Here is a 17,190-nt window from a genome sequence, read left to right on the forward strand (position 1 = left end):
TTAACAGATTTTTAAAAACATTTATTTATTTTTCTTTTGGTGCCCTCCAGTCAGTCAAGAGTCAAGTGCTGCTGAGACTTGTATTCATAAAATCGAAATTCCTACAGTTTTCTTGATAAAATTTTCCGAAGTGGTTTACTGTTGCTACCTTCTTCCTAGGTTGAAAGAGATGGACTGGCTCAAGGGCAACCAGTTAATTGTATGCCTAAAATGGGACTAGAGCTTACAGTCTTTTGGCTTCTAGTCTGCTACCTTAACTAGTACAGGTAGTCCTCAATTTACGACCACCATGGAGCCCAAAATTTATGTTGTTAAATGACTTTTGCCCCGTTTTATGACTTTTCTTGCTACTCTACATTTGTTAAGTAAATCACTCCAGTTGTTAAATTAGTAACACGGTTCTTTTTTTATTATTATTATGGGATGTATCTAGGAGATGTTACTGCCTGTTGTCCACCTATAGGATTGAACAGGGGGAAGGTGAAGAGGGTTAAAAGAAAGTCAAACCTATTTCTTCTTCTTCTTCTTCTTCTTCTTCTTCTTCTTCTTCTTCTTCTTCTTCTTCTTCTTCTTCTTCTTCTTCTTCCTTCCTCCTCCTCCTCCTCCTCCTCCTCCTCCTCCTCCTCCTCCTCCTCCTCCTCCTCCTCCTCCTCCTCCTCCTCCTCCTCCTCCTCCTCCTCTCCTCTTCTTCTTCTTCTTCTTCTTCTTCTTCTTCTTCTTCTTCTTCTTCTTCTTCTTCTTCTTCTTCTTCTTCTTCTTCTTCTTCTTCTTCTTCTTCTTCTTCTTCTTCTTCTTCTTCTTCTTCTTCTTCTTCTTCTTCTTCTTCTTCTTCTTCTTCTTCTTCTTCTTCTTCTTCTTCTTCTATCCCCACCTCTGCTTTTTGAAAACTCTGGGTTGAAAAGGAGAATAAAAATAATGACAACATGGATAAATGGCTTCTTTTTATCTCCCTTGCTAAAGAGATAAATGTGACATTAATTACATGACATGGCTTTGAAAACTGTTAGAGAGTTTTGTTTTCTAAGGAAAGTTTTCATCTGGGAGCAATCAAGAGCAGTTTTGTTTCCTCACCCCCTTCTTTTTTTCATGGGGAAAAAAAAATCCTCACAGCTTTTAAAGATATCCGTGTGTAATTGACATCTGATTTTTTTTTTATAGGTGGGTTGTTTTAGATTTCCTTTAGTTCGCAAATATGTTTGATTGAGAAGAATCATGAAAACTTTGAGCTCAGTTCTAGCATCCCTTGTTAAGTCCAAAGCTAGTATTGTTCTTATTTAGTGCTTATTTTCTTTTTAAGTTTTCAGATTCTGCTGTTTCTTGCGATAAAGGGAGTAGAATAAAGCCGTATCATTTCTGATTCTTACATTCATGAAAAACAACACAAAACCAGCCATTCATTTCTTGAAATGAATGATTTGGGACTGTGGAACATGAAGGGATAATAACTCTAGCATTGAATGTGGCCAGCGTTAACAACATGCATGGAATTAAGATGTCTGATATTTCCTGTGGGTTACTGAGAGAGACAGAAAATGTGTTTTAACAGTGGAGTTTCTTGTGGTCTGTGGCTTTGGGAAACATTTAACAATGATCTCAACTTGTTCTCAACAGGTGGATTCCTTTTCCCATATATTTCTCCATCAAGTGTTGCCTGCTCAGTGGAATTATCCGGTGTCGATCCACCCTTAAATGTACATTTCTTGTCCATTTCGTGAGAGAAAAGCTTGCTTTATGGAAACAATTATTTAGCATAGTCCCTGAAAAGGAAGGGAGATTATACGTGGAAAGCCTTGAGGATGATAGTCTGGAAGCTCAGGATCAGAAAACAAAAACGGCCTTCACTGTTACATGAGGACACGTGTGGTTTTGTGTGGAGTGAGGTGGTGGCCTAGAGGTGGAGTTCTCACCTCACAATCAGGAGGCTGTGTGTTCGATCCTAAGTAGAGGCACATATTTCTCTCTCTGGGCACAATGGAAATATATCTGCTGAACAAAACTCCACATTGGCAGCAGGAAGGGCATCCGGCCAGTAAAAAGATATATTTCTGCTAGCTCCATTCAGTTGCCCAGAGTGTACCCTGCATGGGATTATGGGGTCGTTAAAAGAGATGATGTGTGGTTTTGTGGGTGTGTGTGGGTGTTGGCTTAGCATATTGTGTGTGTGTGTGTATCCAGTCATGCTTAGTGGAAAATATGGCGGCGTTTTATTCGATGAAATTGGGGAAAAAAATCAACATTTGACAGAGACCTAGAATTGAAACTGATTTATTTTCATTCTTGCTGAGTTTTCTTTAACAAGTTTTATTGAGGTGGATGGGATCGGGTTATAAGAACGCCAGCAACTGGACTGTTTCCAGTTTAGAACCACTATACCCCCAGCTAGATGTCTTCTGATTTTCTTCTCTGATCCAATAAGAAGGCCCCTCTCTTCACAGATAATGGAGAAGCTCGCAGCTATCTGGTCCTAGTGATGATGATGATGATGATGATGATGTTATCTGTTCAATCAAGTCCAACTCTTGGCAATTCTGTGGACTAGGTCTTTCCACATCTCCTGAACTTGCATTGCTTCTTTGAGTCTGTAGAGATTCTCAGTCCTTCAGGTCATGGATTGTCCCAAAGGTGCTTTTTCAAGAGGCAACTGGTTTTTCTTTGAAAACGTTTCACTTCTCATCAGCTCTGACTGGATGGTGGGGAATGGAAGGATTTATATTCCTTACAGACAGCTGGTCATCTGCATCCTTTTAGGTCATTGAACACAGAGATAAACCTCCACATGGCCTCAACGGCCCTCTAAAAGGATGCAAATGACCAGCTGTCTGCAAGGAATATAAATCCTTCCGTTTTCCACCATCCAATCAGAGCTGAAGAAACCTTTTGGATAAGAAGTGAAATGTCTTCAAAAGAAAAAATAAGAAAGTGCAGTTGCCTCTCCGGGGGAAAAAGCACCTTAGGGATGGCATTGCTTCTTTGAGTTGTTCTGCGCTCTGGTTGGTGTCAGCTTTGATGGTGTCCAGCCTGCATGTTCTGGTCATAAAGTTTCCTAATTAAATCTGGGGGAACTGACTCATCTCCGATGTCATTTGGATCAGGGAGGTAACCCTGTTGGCTCTGGCCTTGGAAGAAGTTTGCAAATATGGGCTTCCTGTTTTTCCTCCTCTTTCTTCTCTTTTCAATAATCCGAACAGGAAACGGAGTGTTCATAAAAGCCGCTTATCGACAGACTCCAGGGCTGTAAAATGTGCTGATTTACAGCATAGAATTGAAAGATCTGCCAGCCCCTTTGATTCATTACCGCAACGAGAATTCATTCTTGGGCAGAGTAGGCCTTCACGGTTTAGAGCAGTCCTTCATTAGTCAGAGGTTAAAACACCTCCTCACGGCTGAATAAACAGCGGTTCGATGAGATTTGCCGCCTGCCTCTCACCCATACATCTTACGGGATCCAACTCATTGGCCACAGATTTCCTTTCTCCATTTTGAATTTTATTTTAATCTAGGGGTCGGCAACTTTAAACACTCAAAGAGCCACCGAGGTCCTAAGTGGAAAGCCCCCCCCCCTTCAATTCTGGAGCTGCCCAGAAGTCCGGTTCCCTCACCATAGAGTCTGTTCCTAGCACTGTGTCCTTTTTACTCTGCTGACCGGAAGTCCGGTTCCCCCACCATAGAGTCTGTTCCTAGCACTGTGTCCTTTTTACTCTGCTGACCGGAAGTCTGGTTCCCCCACCATAGAGTCTCCTGCTGGTGCACTGTGCTTCCTCCCCCTTTAACCGGAAGCTCCTATCAAAATTGTGGTACTGATCGGCAACAGGGAGCCGCAGCAGAGGGATGAAAGAGCCACCTGCTGTTCTGACCCAAGCCTCCTTCAAAGCAAACAGAGATAAAAGCAAAACCTTTTTAATGCTTCGCTGTGAATTCCGTTCATTCACAGTAAAACTCTATTAAAAACGAATTGTCCCAGATAAGAACGAGCCTTGCCAGGGTTGTGCAAGGCTGCCAAGAACACTAGATTAAATTGCAAGGAAATATTCAAAACCCAAAGTCCCCTAACACAAACCAGGATAGTCCGAATTTCCACAAGACTTGAAGTTCAAGAACTTCTTTGCTTCCTGGAAAGTATCCCACTTCTGAGGGCTAGCTTTTACACCCACCAAGCCACGCCCACCGAACCGGTAGTAAATAATTTGAATCCCACCACTGGTAGGCACACTGGTGTGTTTATGCACGCCCCGTTACAGACCTTTTATGAATGGAGTGAGGTCCATGGTAGACAGTTTAAGGTTAAAAGTTTTGGAGGTTTGTGGATGTAACAACAGAGTCAGGGAGTGAGTTCCAGGCATTGACCACTCTGTTGCTAAAGTTGTATTTCCTGCAATCGCAGTTTGGAGCGGTTTACTTTGAGTTTGTATCTATTGTTTGCCCGCGTGTTATTGCGGTTGAAGCTGAAGTAGCCATTGACAGGTAAGATGTTGTAGCAGACAATTTTGTGTACTGAGCTTAGGTCAGGCCGCAGGCGGCGTAGTTCTAGGTTGGGCAGTGTAGTTCTTGGGAACAGGGGCTCAGTTTAAACTGGCAGCCCACCCAGAAGTGGGGCAGGGCGAGGGGAGACGCAAGAGAAACAGGGATAGACGTCAACCGAGGCCCTCCCCCTCCCCATCCCATCTCACTGTATGGTTCCCCCCCACCCCTCCCATGCTGCACACATGGCCAGGAGCAACACAGGCCGTTTCTGTGCCTGTCAGCTCAACCTCCTTGGAGCTGGCCGGGACTCTCCGCTGCATAGCTCTTTCTAAGCTGTTTAAAAAAAAAAAAAACATGCCAAATTTGGAGGTCGCCTTTCAACTCCAGAGTTTTCAGAGAAAATAAAAACGTGTGAGTTAACAGGGTCTCTTCCCCCAGCACGCTCCCCTCCAGGGCTGCTTTCAAGGGGATGCTTGCCGCATACTTTTCCTTCAAGTCGGCTGCAATATCATGTCATTGGCTTAAAAGGCAACAACGCACACCACTCTCTTTCATGCAGGAAGCGTTCCTGAAAAGGATGTGCTAGGGGAAGACTTGCAGAGAGAAAGAGAGAGAGAGAAAAAAGAGAGAAAGAGAGAAAAAGAGAGAGAGAGAGAGAGAGAAAGAGAAAGAAAGAAAGAAAGAAAGAGAAACAGAGAGAGAAATTGAGAAAGAGAGAGAAAGAGAAAGAGAAAGAAAGAAAGAAAGAAAGAGAAAGAAAGAAAAAGAAAGAAAGAAAGAAAGAAAGAAAGAAAGAAAGAAAGAAAGAAAGAAAGAAAGAAAGAGAATGAAAGATATTTTGTAGGCATATAGATTACATTTTGTTTGTGGGTGCTCTTCAATTTTGCTCGCTTTCCCAAGTTTAGTACAGGTAACCCTCAATTTAACCGCCATCGCTGGGACCAGAATTTCTGTTCCTAAGCAAGACAGCTGTTAAGTGAATCAGGCGTACGTTAAGCAAATCCAGCCTTCCCCACTGACTTTGCTTGTCAGAAGCTGGGAAGATTGTAAATGATGAACCTGTGACTCGGGGATGCAGCAGCTTTCATAAATCCAAGCCAATTGCCAAGCATCCAAATTTTAATCATGTGACTGTGGGCATGTCAACTTTCCCCAGGAATATGGTGTTTTAAATTATCATGCTCTGAATTAACCTCCCCAAATCTATCTATCTATCTATCTATCTATCTATCTATCTATCTATCTATCTATCTATCTATCTATCTCTATCCCTCCCTCCATCATCATCTATTTTTCTATCATCCATCCATCCATCCATCCATCCATCCATCCATCCATCCATCCATCCATCGCTATCTATCATCCAGCCAACCAGCCAGCCAGCCTTTACCTCTATCCCATCTGGCTATTTATTTATCTTATTTATTTATTTATTTATTTATTCACTCATTCATTCATTTATTCATTTATTTTTCTTTGCATTTTTGGCAAGGTTTTCAGAGGTGATAGGCTTGCCTCCTCCTTCCCTAGAATCCGTCTCTCTCTCTCTCCCTCCCTCTCTCCCTCCCTCCTTCCCTCCCTCCTACCTATCTGCCTACCAAATCTGTATACAATAACCGCTCATCTCATCGACTTCGAAAGCGACTTTGGGTTGCACACAACAATTGGATTAAAACCACAAATAGGGGGGGAAAAAGATATTAAAAAATACAGACATTCTAGATTAAGAAATAGTATAAAATATACCTAGGGGATCAGGGGATAAAAATGACCACCCCAATAACGGAGTCCTCTAAGCCTCTTTTGCTGGGTTCAGCCATCACCCTAAAGTGGGCTTGTGTCTCTTTTCATTCTGGCTGAGTTGTGGCTTAGCGGGTTGAGTAGACTCAGCCAGTTATGGTTGGCACAGCCTAAACCTAGCCCCATGGCCTCATATGACAATGCCAGCTCATGCGTATGATTTATTTAGAGATTAGGGAGAGGTTCTTCTGGGGTGTTCTTTCTTCCCCCTTTGTTATTTTTTCCCATCTTGGGAGGAAAGTCCTTAGTTTAGGAACCTGGTGGGAGTTAGTGGGAAAATGATGCATGTGTGGATTCATCACTAACAACCCACTGTGGAAAAGTTGAGCAAAAAGCACTGTTTTGTTTGGAATTGGCAATTGTGAGCATAGAAGCTCTTGCTGCACCGGAGTATAAAATCCAAGGTCTTGGGCTGTTTGTGCCATCAAATGGGGTACCTCCTGCGCAGGTAGTCCTTGACTTATGACAGGTTCACTTACTGACCATTGACAATGAGGATAGACCCCTAATATCAACTCATAAAATAAAACTTCTATGGTCTTTTTTAGAGTTGCCAACAGAAAGGGAGGGGGGAAAGGGGTTTGAAAGAGCAGTGCGGCAGCTTGGAAATCGAAAGTGCATCCCATAAATAGTTTTTCAAAGATAATAACTAGGTGACTGAAGTTTCTGCCGTGCAAAATTCTAACTGGAGAGCCGGATTGATGACTCTGGGCTATGGATGTGTCCCATTGGAGAATATGAATTACGATACACCCAGTGGGTGGGGGGAAACCAGGGTCAAGGGTGACAATGGATGATGTGTCTCAGAGTCGGCTACACCCAGGCAGCGCCGGCATGTTATCTCCCAATAAATATTCTTATAGTGTTGGAAGTTGGCTCGAGACTCATGACTTCAATGCCAGAATCCCGACACCTCCAAAAGGTACAGGTCGTCTTCAATTTATGACCACCATTGAGCGCAACATTTCTGTGGTGAACCTCACCCCATTTTCATGATCTTCCTCATCACCGTTGTTAAGTGAATCCCTGCAATTGTTAAGTCAGTCACACAGTTGTTAAGTGAATCTGGCTTCCCCATTTGCTGATCAGAAGGTCGCAAAAGGGGACATCACGTGATCCCGGGACACTGCGACCGTCATAAATAGGAGCCAGTTGTGCCAGGAGTTTGAATTTTGATCATGTGACCGCAGGGACGCTGCAATGGTCATAAGTGCGAAAAACGGTCCTAAGTCACTTTTTTTCAGTGCTGTTCAGTGGTGGGATTCAACATTTTTTGCTGCTGGTTCTGTGGGCGTGGCTTTGGTGGGCGTGGCAGGAGAAGGATACTGCAAAATCCCACCCTACTAACCTACTTTCCAGCTCCATTCTCCTGTGCAGGGCAACAAAAGAAGACCTAGCCGATCAGCTGGGACTCAATGGGAGGCAGAGAATAGATGGGGCAGGGCCAGTCAGAGGTGGGATTTGCCGGTTCTCCAAACTCCTCACAATGTCCACTACCGGTTCTCTAGAACTGGTCAGAATCTGCTGAATACCTGCCGTAAATGAGTGGTTGAAAGTCAGGAACCACCTGGACTTACGAACCGATTTTAAAGTTATCACAACTGCCCCCCCTTCTCACTGTGATGCAATCGCATTTGGTTGCCTTGGCAACCAATTCACTTTTACAACCATTTGCAGCAACCTATGGGTGTGATTTTTTAAAAAACTTTTTTTTGCTGATTTTCCTTGTTTGCTCTTCGTTTCCGGCAAAATTGGTAAAATTGGTAAAATGCATTGGCTAAAGCGATGTTTGCTTAATGTCCGTGGCATTCACTTAAGGACCATTGGGAAACACATGTCATCAAACCAGGTTGGGTCCTGGGATCATCCACTGAAAGACTGGAACATCTCCACAGCCATAATTTCAGCCTCAATGACAAGTCATAAAGTCGAGGATTTCCCCTGTACTGAGGAATAGAACGATTCTTTTGACGGGCTTCAATTCCAGATACACATTAACAGAGTTAAAAGGGACCTTGTAGGTCATCTAGTCCAACCCCCAAGCAGGAGACCCTACACCATTTCTGACAGTCTCTTCTTAAAAGCCTCCAGGGATGAAGCTTCCACAACTTCTGAAGGCAACTTCTGTTCCATTGGTTGATTGTTCTCCCTGCCAGAAAGTTTCTCCTTATTTCCAGGTTGAATCTCTCCTTGTTCAGTTTCCATCCATTATTCCTTGTCTGGCCTTCAGGTGCCTTGGAGAATAACTTGACTCCTTCCTCCTCTCTGTGGCAGCCCCTCGAATATTGGAAGACCGCTATCATGTCTCCCCTGGTCCTTCTCTTCCCTAGAATAGCCATACCCAGTTTCTGCAACCGTTCGTTGTATGTTTTAGCCTCCAGTCCCCTCATCATCCTGGTTGCTCTTCTCTGCACTCTTCCTAGAGTCTCAACATCTTTTCTTATATCGTGAGGACCAAAACTGGATTCCGTATTCTAAGTGTGGCCTTACTAAGGCTTTATAGAGTGGTATTTAGTACCTCCCTTGATCTTGATTGTATCCCTCAATTTAGGATTGCATTGGCTTTTAAAAAGATTCTTTATGATCTTATCTTTTTTTAAGTTGCTAACTAGTCAATGAGGCTCTTGAAAAGCCTGGGATGTTCTTAAGCCTGAATTTTTGGATGGAAGGGGAGACATTCAGCTGGGTGTCAGCTTTGCTAAGTAAGCTCTTCCATAGCATATACAGATGGAGACAGGGAGGGGCAGGTGTTGCTTGCGGTATAAAATGTTGTTTTTTCTTCCCCACGGTTTTGCAAAGCTGGGCGGATTGTTTTCCTTTGCGGCGACGTGTCTCATTGCTTAAGAAGTGTTTTTAAAAAAATAAATAATAATAATAATAATAAAACTTGGGTGGTTGCGGTAGAAATTGAGATCCTTGGATAGGAATAAGTTTGTGGTTTTGTCCAGAAGACCACAGGCTAAAACTCTGAACCAACATGACATGCATAAACAAGCATGGTCATATTTTATTCCAGTCTCTCCCCAGTTTTCCTATATCGCCAGGCTGTCAGTCGTATTTAATAGCAGGAATTGAAACTGGGGCAAAACGATTGGCTAAAGTTCAGCAGATAGTTTATTTTGCTAGTATTTCACTTTTTCATAGTAAGATGCTTAGTTGTCTATCTGGGACTTTCCAATATCTGTGCCTTCCTGCATGAAAATTAAGGAATAATCGCATCCATCCTTTAGCTGTTGCCTGCATGTACGAACTCCCAGCTACATGGGTGCATTAAATCAGACTCTTCAAATTGCCCCCTTTCCTCCTTAGGGAAGGTGCCAGTAAGCTGCTGAACTTGAAAAAGCTAATACAGGTAGTCCTCTACTTACAAACACAATTGAGGCCAAAATTGGTATTGTTAAGTGGGTTTTGCTCCGTTTTATGACTTTCCTTGCCCCATTTGTTGAGAGAGAGAGAGAGAGAGAGAGAGAGAGAGAGAGAGAGAGAGAGAGAGAGAGAGAGAGAGAGAGAGTTAGTTAAGTGAATCACTGCAGTTGTTAACTTGCCCCTGGGACTTTGCAATCATCATAAAAAGTACCCCTTATCAAGTATCCAAACATTGGGGTTGCTGCAACTGTCTTAAGTGTGAAAAATGGCCATAAGTCACTTTTTTTTCAGTGCGATTGTAATGTTGAACAGTCTCTAAATGAACGGTTGCAAACCCAGGACCATTTGTAAATTATGAAGCTTTTGCTGGAAGGGATGGGCTCCAGCATGAGTCCTAACACTTGGAAGACAAAAACTCTGGTCTAGAATGATGACCGACCCAGATTAGATCCTGCAACATTATTTGAATTACTATTCTTCTTCTCTTCCTTCCTGTTACCTCTCTCCTCCCACTTATGACTATAACCTTGCTGCTTGTATCTTTATGACATATTGTTTTATTTAGTTTCCTAGTATGGTTTGTTCTGTTCTATTCTATTCTATTCTATTCTATTCTATTCTATTCTATTCTATTCTATTCCATTCCATTCCATTCCATTCCTCCATTCCTATTCCTATTCCTATTCCTATTCCTATTCCTATTCTATTCCTATTCTATTCTATTCTATTCTATTCTATTCTATTCATTCTATTCCTCTTCCTCTTCTATTCTATTCTATTCTATTCTATTCTATTCTATTCTATTCTATTCTATTCTATTCTATCCAATCCTATCCTATCTATTCTATCCTATCCTATCCTATCCTATCCTATCCTATCCTATCCTATCCATTCTATTCTCTTCCTCTTTCTATTCTATTCTATTCTATTCTATTCTATTCTATTCTATCCAATCCTATCCTATCCTATCCCATCCTATCCTATCCTATCCTATCCTATTCCTATTTCTATTCTATTCTATTCTATTCTATTCTATTCTATTCTCATTCTATTCTATTCTATTCTATTCTCTTCCTATTCCTCTTCCTCTTCTATTCTATTCTATTCTATTCTATTCTATTCTATTCTATTCTATTCTATTCTATTCTATTCTATTCTATTCTATTCTATTCTATTCCATTCCATTCCATTCCATTCCATTCCATTCCATTCTACTGTTATCCTATTTCTATTTCTATTCTATTCCTATTCCATTTTATTCTCCTGGGATACGTACATTCTCCTTCATTCAAAGTTTTTACTGGTCTGCGTAGGTGGAAGAAGATAGTGAGGTTCAGCGCCGAATTAGAAGATATCCAGCTGAATGACAGCCGATTATTCCACACGATGAAAAGATCAGGCAGATGGGATTTTCTCCCAAAGCGTTGCGTGAACGGATAGTTAAAAAAAAAAGAGTGATGGGACTCACTGGAGCGAAGGCCGAGTTATGGCCTTAACCACAGCGTGGCACTGTCTGCACACAGCTTTCATCCAGGGACTTCAGACTAGCGTGAGACAATTCACATACCAGAAATTGATTAAAGAAAGCTTGAGCTGAAATGGAGATCACGGCTGCGTGTGTAATTTGCCAGGCAGGGTTTGTAAACCGACCGAGCACCTTATGACCCCCAGCTTGCGCAAGGCAAACAAACCAGCATCCCCATTTAGGAGAAAACCGTGGCTTAGTTCTCTCTTTACGTCAATGGGAGAAGCTGGGGAGGGAAACAAACAGACTGTAAAAAAAAGAAGAAGAAAATCAGCCGAACAATGACTGTCTCACCGTTTCATAACATGCTTAGCTTAGGAGAACACCTCCAAAGCTCTTAGTGGGAGAACCCAAATTTAGGATGTAACACATGGAAAGAATGTAAAGGCAGCACATAAAGAAGCTGGAAATAAAACAGGGAATAATGGTGTTCGAGATGAAGATGTTTGAGGGAGGGGAATTGTGATGCTGTGAATAAGGATAACAATGGTGTCTTTGCCAAGTCTGAAGAATGAGTAGGGAGTTGAGCATGGGGTGGGAAACGATGCAATGGGGGCATCGCAAATCATCAAGGATTGGTGCCTTCCTTGAGAAGGGTAGATAAAATCAATCAGAATAGAGCTGGAAGGGACCTTGGAGGTCTTCTAGTCCAGCCCCTTGCTCAAGCAGGAGGCCCTATACCATTCCAGACAAGTGACCTGTCCAGACTCTTCTTAAAAACCTCCAGTGATGAAGCACCCACAACTTCTGGTGGCAAGCCGTTCCACTGGTTAATTGTCCTCACTGTTAAGAAGTTTCTCCTTAATTCCAGGTTGCTTCTCTCTTTGGTTAGTTAGTTTCCATCCATTGTTTCTTGTCCTGCCTTCTGGTGCTTTGGAAAATAGGTTGACTCCTTCGTCTTTGTGGCGAGGGAGTCAACCTATTTGTCAAATATTGGAAGACTGCTATCTTGTCACTCCCTAGTCCTTCTTTTCCTTAAATGAGACATACCTAATTTCTGCAATTGTTCTTCATATGTTCTAGCCTCCGGCCCCGAATCACTTTTGGGTCTCTTTTCTGCACACTTTCTAGAGCCGTGATGGCAAACCTATGGCATGCATGCCACAGGTAGCACGCAGAGTCGTTTGTGCAGGCATGCGAGCTGCAGGCAAACTTACCTCACTGCGCATGTGCGCGCCTCGCAGCTTATTTTCGGCCGGTTTGAGACCTTTTTTGGCCTCCCAAAGGCTTGAGGAAGGCTTCTGCAGGCTTCTACAAGCTTTGTAGGCTGAAATCTAGCCCCATTTTGTCACTTCCGGTATTTTCGGAAAAAACAGGAAGTGATGAAACGGGGCTAGTTTTCAGCCTGCAAAGCTTGCAGAAGCCTGCAGAAGTCTTCCTCAAGCCTTTGGGAGGCCGAAAATCAGCTGTAAGGCTCAGTGCAGGTAAGGGGGCAGCAGGGGGTTGGTAGGGATTGCGCATACATGCGTAGGGGGTGTGAAGGGGCACACATTGCCTTCTGGGTGCTGGCACGTGAGCGCACGCACAATTTTTGACACACAAGCCCAAAAAGTTTACCCACCACTGTTCTAGAGTCTCAACATCCCCTTTTACAACCATTCCTCTAGCAGCTGTTTGAAATTACGACGGCACTGAAGAAAATGGACTTCCCAACCAGTCCTTCTATTTATGTGTCTCATGATTATCTCCTCTTGCTTGACAGTAAGCTGCACGGAGCTGTTGAAAGAAAGCCTGGATGAATTCTCCAGGGCTGGTGTATTCCCTGAGATTATGAAGAGCTCTCTTTCTCCTCGTCCCACATCTCTATGGGACTTTATCACATGGACATTAAGCTGTCATCACCGGCTTCGTGGCTCCACAGAAATGCAGCAGCTTGCCCTGAGCTTTTCCAAGAACGGAGAGTTTGTCATTGTGTCCCCGTCTTCTCCAAAATATGTCGCCCCCAAATAGTTGGATTGCTTTCTCTGATTTCATTGCAACCTTTTGGGGTTTTTTGGGGATGGGGCGGGGAGGTGCGAAAAGAAATTACAGGTAGTCATTTTTTAACAACCGTTGGTTTAGTGACAGTCCAAAGTTGCAATGGCACTGAAAAAAATGATTTATTTTTCACCCTGACGACCCGTGCAACATCCCCCGCGGGTCGCATGATCAAAATTCGGATGTTTGGCCACTGGTAGGCATTTATGGGGGCTGCCTGCAAAATGTTAACATCCTGTAGAGATGCTTTGTGCAACAGTGGTTTGTGTGTTGTTTCTCATAAATTGTGATGCTGAGTATTTTTGATTTAGGCATTGACCAATAGAAATGTCTGTGTATTGTAGCATTACAGCCCCATAGCTTGAAGAGCTAGTTAAGATGCAGTGAGGTTTTCTTTCTCTCCTGTGTGTGGCAAAATCTCTGTGATAATAAGTATCTTTAGGGTCTGTTTGCCATTGGAACAGCACATGAACCGATACGGCGTTGACAAGTCTGAAAATTCTGATTTTCACATTGCGTAATTTGGGTGGCGGTTAAACCGAATAAACCTAATGCAGATCGCTCTCGACTTACAAAATTTCACTCAGTGAATGTTCGAAGTTACAAAAGCACTGGAAAAAGTGACTTATGACCGTTTTTCACACTTTTGATCATTGCGCTTATCCCCATGTGATTTACATTTGGATGCTTGGCAATTGACTCACATTTATGGTGGTTGCCGTTTCCCAGGGCCACCTGATTCTCTTTTGCCACTTTCTGATAAGCAAAATCAATGGGCTCTTTCAAGAGGCAGAAGGACTTCCTTGTTTTTCTTTGAAGATGTTTCACTTCTCCTCCAAGAAGCTTCTTCAGCTCTGACTGGATGGTGGGGGATGGAAGGATTGATACTCTTTACAGACAGACCTGGTCATTTGCATTCTTTTTGGAGAGTCATTGAGGCCACTTGGAGCTTTATCTGTGTCCTCAGGGTCACCTGAGTAGTGAAAGTGAGTGTGGAGCCTTCTTGGACCTTCAGAGTCCTTTCAGCAGTTCCAAGAAGGCTCCACAACCATTTGCACCACTCAGGTGACCCCGAGGACACAGGAAAACCTCCAAGTGGCCTCAATGTCTCTCTAAAAGGATGCTAATGACCAGCTCTCTTGCAAGGAGTATCAATCCTTCCCTTCCCCACCATCCAGTCAGAAGGCTCCACACCCATTTGCACCACTCAGGTGACTCTGATGACAATGACACACCTCCAGGTGGCCTCAATGTCTCTCTAAAAGGATGCAAATGGCCAGCTGTATTGCAAGGAGTATCAATCCTTCCCATTTCACGCCATCCTGTCAGAGCTGAAGAAGCTTCTTAGATGAGAAGCGAAACGTCTTCAAAGAAAAACCAGAAAGTCCAGTTGCCTCTTGGGAAAAAAGCACCTTTGGGACAACCAGGACCTGGAGAGCTGAGAATCTCTGTAGACAAAGTCAACGGGAGAGCCAGATTCACTTAACATCCATGTTACTAATTTAACAATTGCAGTGATTCGCTGAACAAAATGTGGCAAGAGAAGTCATAACATGAGACAAAACTCACCTAACGAATTTCCCACTTAGCAAGATAAATTTTGGACTCAGTTGTGGCTGCAAGCTGAGGATTTATCTGTATCAGAGGGGTGTGTGTGTGTGTCTGTGTGCATGTGTGTGTGTGTGTGTAATTTAAGAGAAAAGTTGCACCGTCACAACTAAGTCATCCAGTCTTCCGTTCTCCCCCGTTAGATGTCTGACAATTTATAACTTGGCTTGGGCAGATTCCCATCCTGTGTGGAGGTGGGTTGGCGGTCCAGATTTCCTACCACCGACACTCAAGACCTGTCATCTCATTTCTTGCTGATAGTCCTTTGCTGTCATCGTCTCGGTTGAGAAGTCAGGCAGGTGCTCGGGACAAAGTTGGAAGAGGCCTCTTCAGCCCACACCTTTTTTTGCCTAAAATATTCCACGAGGTTATCAGAAGGAATGCCGGCGAATTCTCGGGAGAGGAAGCCCTTTTCCCAACCCAGGCACACATCGCTCGTGTGATTTGGACCAGCTACCTTGCTGTGGTCATCCTCTTCTCTTTTTCCCTCCCCACTTTCTGAGCTTTCAAGACCTTTGAGACTCAAGGAAAGCGAAGAAGATATTTCCCATTGAAGGATGCTCAAGGCTACATGGGTGTGTGTGTTTGAGACTGTAAGGATGGACAGCTTTCCCATGGGAGAATAAATCCCTACCACATGAGACGAATAACGAGGAGCAAACAGTGGATTCCCACGTCTTAGTGTAAATAGTTTTAGTGATGCCCATTGCATTTTGGAAAGAGATGGCTTTAAAAACAACAACAACAACAAGAAAGTACAAGTGCAAGAGAAAGTACCAGGAACATTGCAAAAGCTTCCTTTACCCGTATTGCAATATTTATAAAGAAAAGCTAGGCTGTTTCCTTTCTGCACATGGTCTAAGTGGAAATGAATGCCTTTGAAACCTAGCTGTGCATTTTGTGAGGGGGGGAGAGGACGTGGAGTAAGGGGGGTGGGTGGGGTGGGGGTGGCTGAGAATAGGATTAGCCAAAGCCAGCCCCGCTCTTGCTCAGCGGATGTCTAAACCAGGAAAGGATCCAGTGTCCCTTTTTTGAACTGCCTCTGGTGTCAGGGTTTATGATCTGTTGTTATTTTGATAGATTGCTTTGTAGATTTAATAGGTATATGATGGATGCTATCGCCGGAAGGCGCTCTCTTTTCAACCAGGTCATTTCATTATTTATAACCCAGGAGAAACTGATACATCCCCCTCTCCCCGGCAGACCGTGGGGATACACAGGGCTACCAAATAGGTCATGCCTGCAGCATCCTTCTGCCCGTTGCTCCAACACAACATGGAAGCTTTTAAGAAGAGATCGGAGCCATCAATAACAGAGTTTGAAGGTCTTCCAATCCAAGCCTTCTGCTCAAGCAGCAGACCCTATACCATTCTGGGCAGATATATCTATCCAATCTCTTCTCAAAAACCTCCAGTGATGGAGCACCCACAACTTCTGGTGGCAAGTTGTTCCGCGGATTAATTGTTCTCACAGTCAGGAATTGTCTCCTTAATTCTAAGTTGCTTCTCTCCTTGATTCGTTTCCAACCGTTGCTTCTTGTCCTGCCCTCAGGTGCTTTGGAGAATAGATTGACCCCCCTCTTCTTTGTGCCAGCCCCTCAACTACTGGAATACTGCTATCATGTCACCCCTAATTCTTCTTTTCTTTAGACTAGCCAGATCCAAATCCTGTAGCCGTTCTTCATATGTTTTCATCTCCAGGCTACAGGTAGTCCTCAATTTACAAGGTCCTCAATTTACAACCATTCGTTTAGTGACTCTTCATAGTGACTGGCATGTACTTAGGACGGTAGCCAGATCCAAATCCTGTAGCCGTTCTTCATATGTTTTCATCTCCAGGCTACAGGTCCTCAATTTACAGTCCTCAATTTACAACCATTCGTTTAGTGACTCTTCAAAGTTGCAATGGCTCTGAACAAAGTGACTTATGATCGTTTTTCACACTTAAGAACCACTGCAGCAACCCCAGGGCTATACGTTCAAAATTTGGATGCTTGGCAACTGGCATGTACTTAGGACGGTAGCAGTGTTCCGGGGTCGTGTGGTTATCTCCTGATCAGTGGTGGGATTCAAATTATTTTTACTTTAGCTTCTTGTTCTGCTTTCCGGAGCTTTGGAGAATAGATTGGTCTCCTCTTCTCTTTGGCAGCCTCTCAACTATTGGAAGACTGCTATCACGTCACCCCTAGTCCTTCTCTTCATTCCCTTGGTTGAGGGAACTAGACATCCCCAGTTCCCTCATCATAATGGTTTGGCCTAGAGATCCATTATCATCTTCGTTGCTCTTCTCTGCCCTCTTTCTAGAGCAAGGGACTTCAAACTTGGCAGGTTTAAGACTTGTGGACTTCAACTCCCAGAATTCCTGAGCTAACATGACTGGGGGAGGAATTCTGGGAGTTGAAGTCCACAAGTCTTAAACCTGTCAAGTTTTAAGATCCCTGATCTATCTATCTA

At 43.4% G+C, this 17,190-nt stretch overlaps 1 protein-coding gene across 1 annotated transcript in view; it reads left to right on the top strand.

The window, feature by feature from the left end:
- The window catches only part of LOC113420704 (ankyrin repeat and fibronectin type-III domain-containing protein 1-like), a 261,890-nt gene that overhangs the window by 59,945 nt on the left and 184,755 nt on the right, over positions 1 to 17,190 (top strand). The gene's annotated exons all lie outside the window — the stretch shown is intronic.

This window comes from Notechis scutatus, chromosome 12 (assembly GCF_049901735.1).
Source record: "Notechis scutatus isolate UNSWTSFEM ecotype Mainland chromosome 12, rNotScu1.2, whole genome shotgun sequence".
Classification (NCBI taxonomy): domain Eukaryota; kingdom Metazoa; phylum Chordata; class Lepidosauria; order Squamata; family Elapidae; genus Notechis; species Notechis scutatus.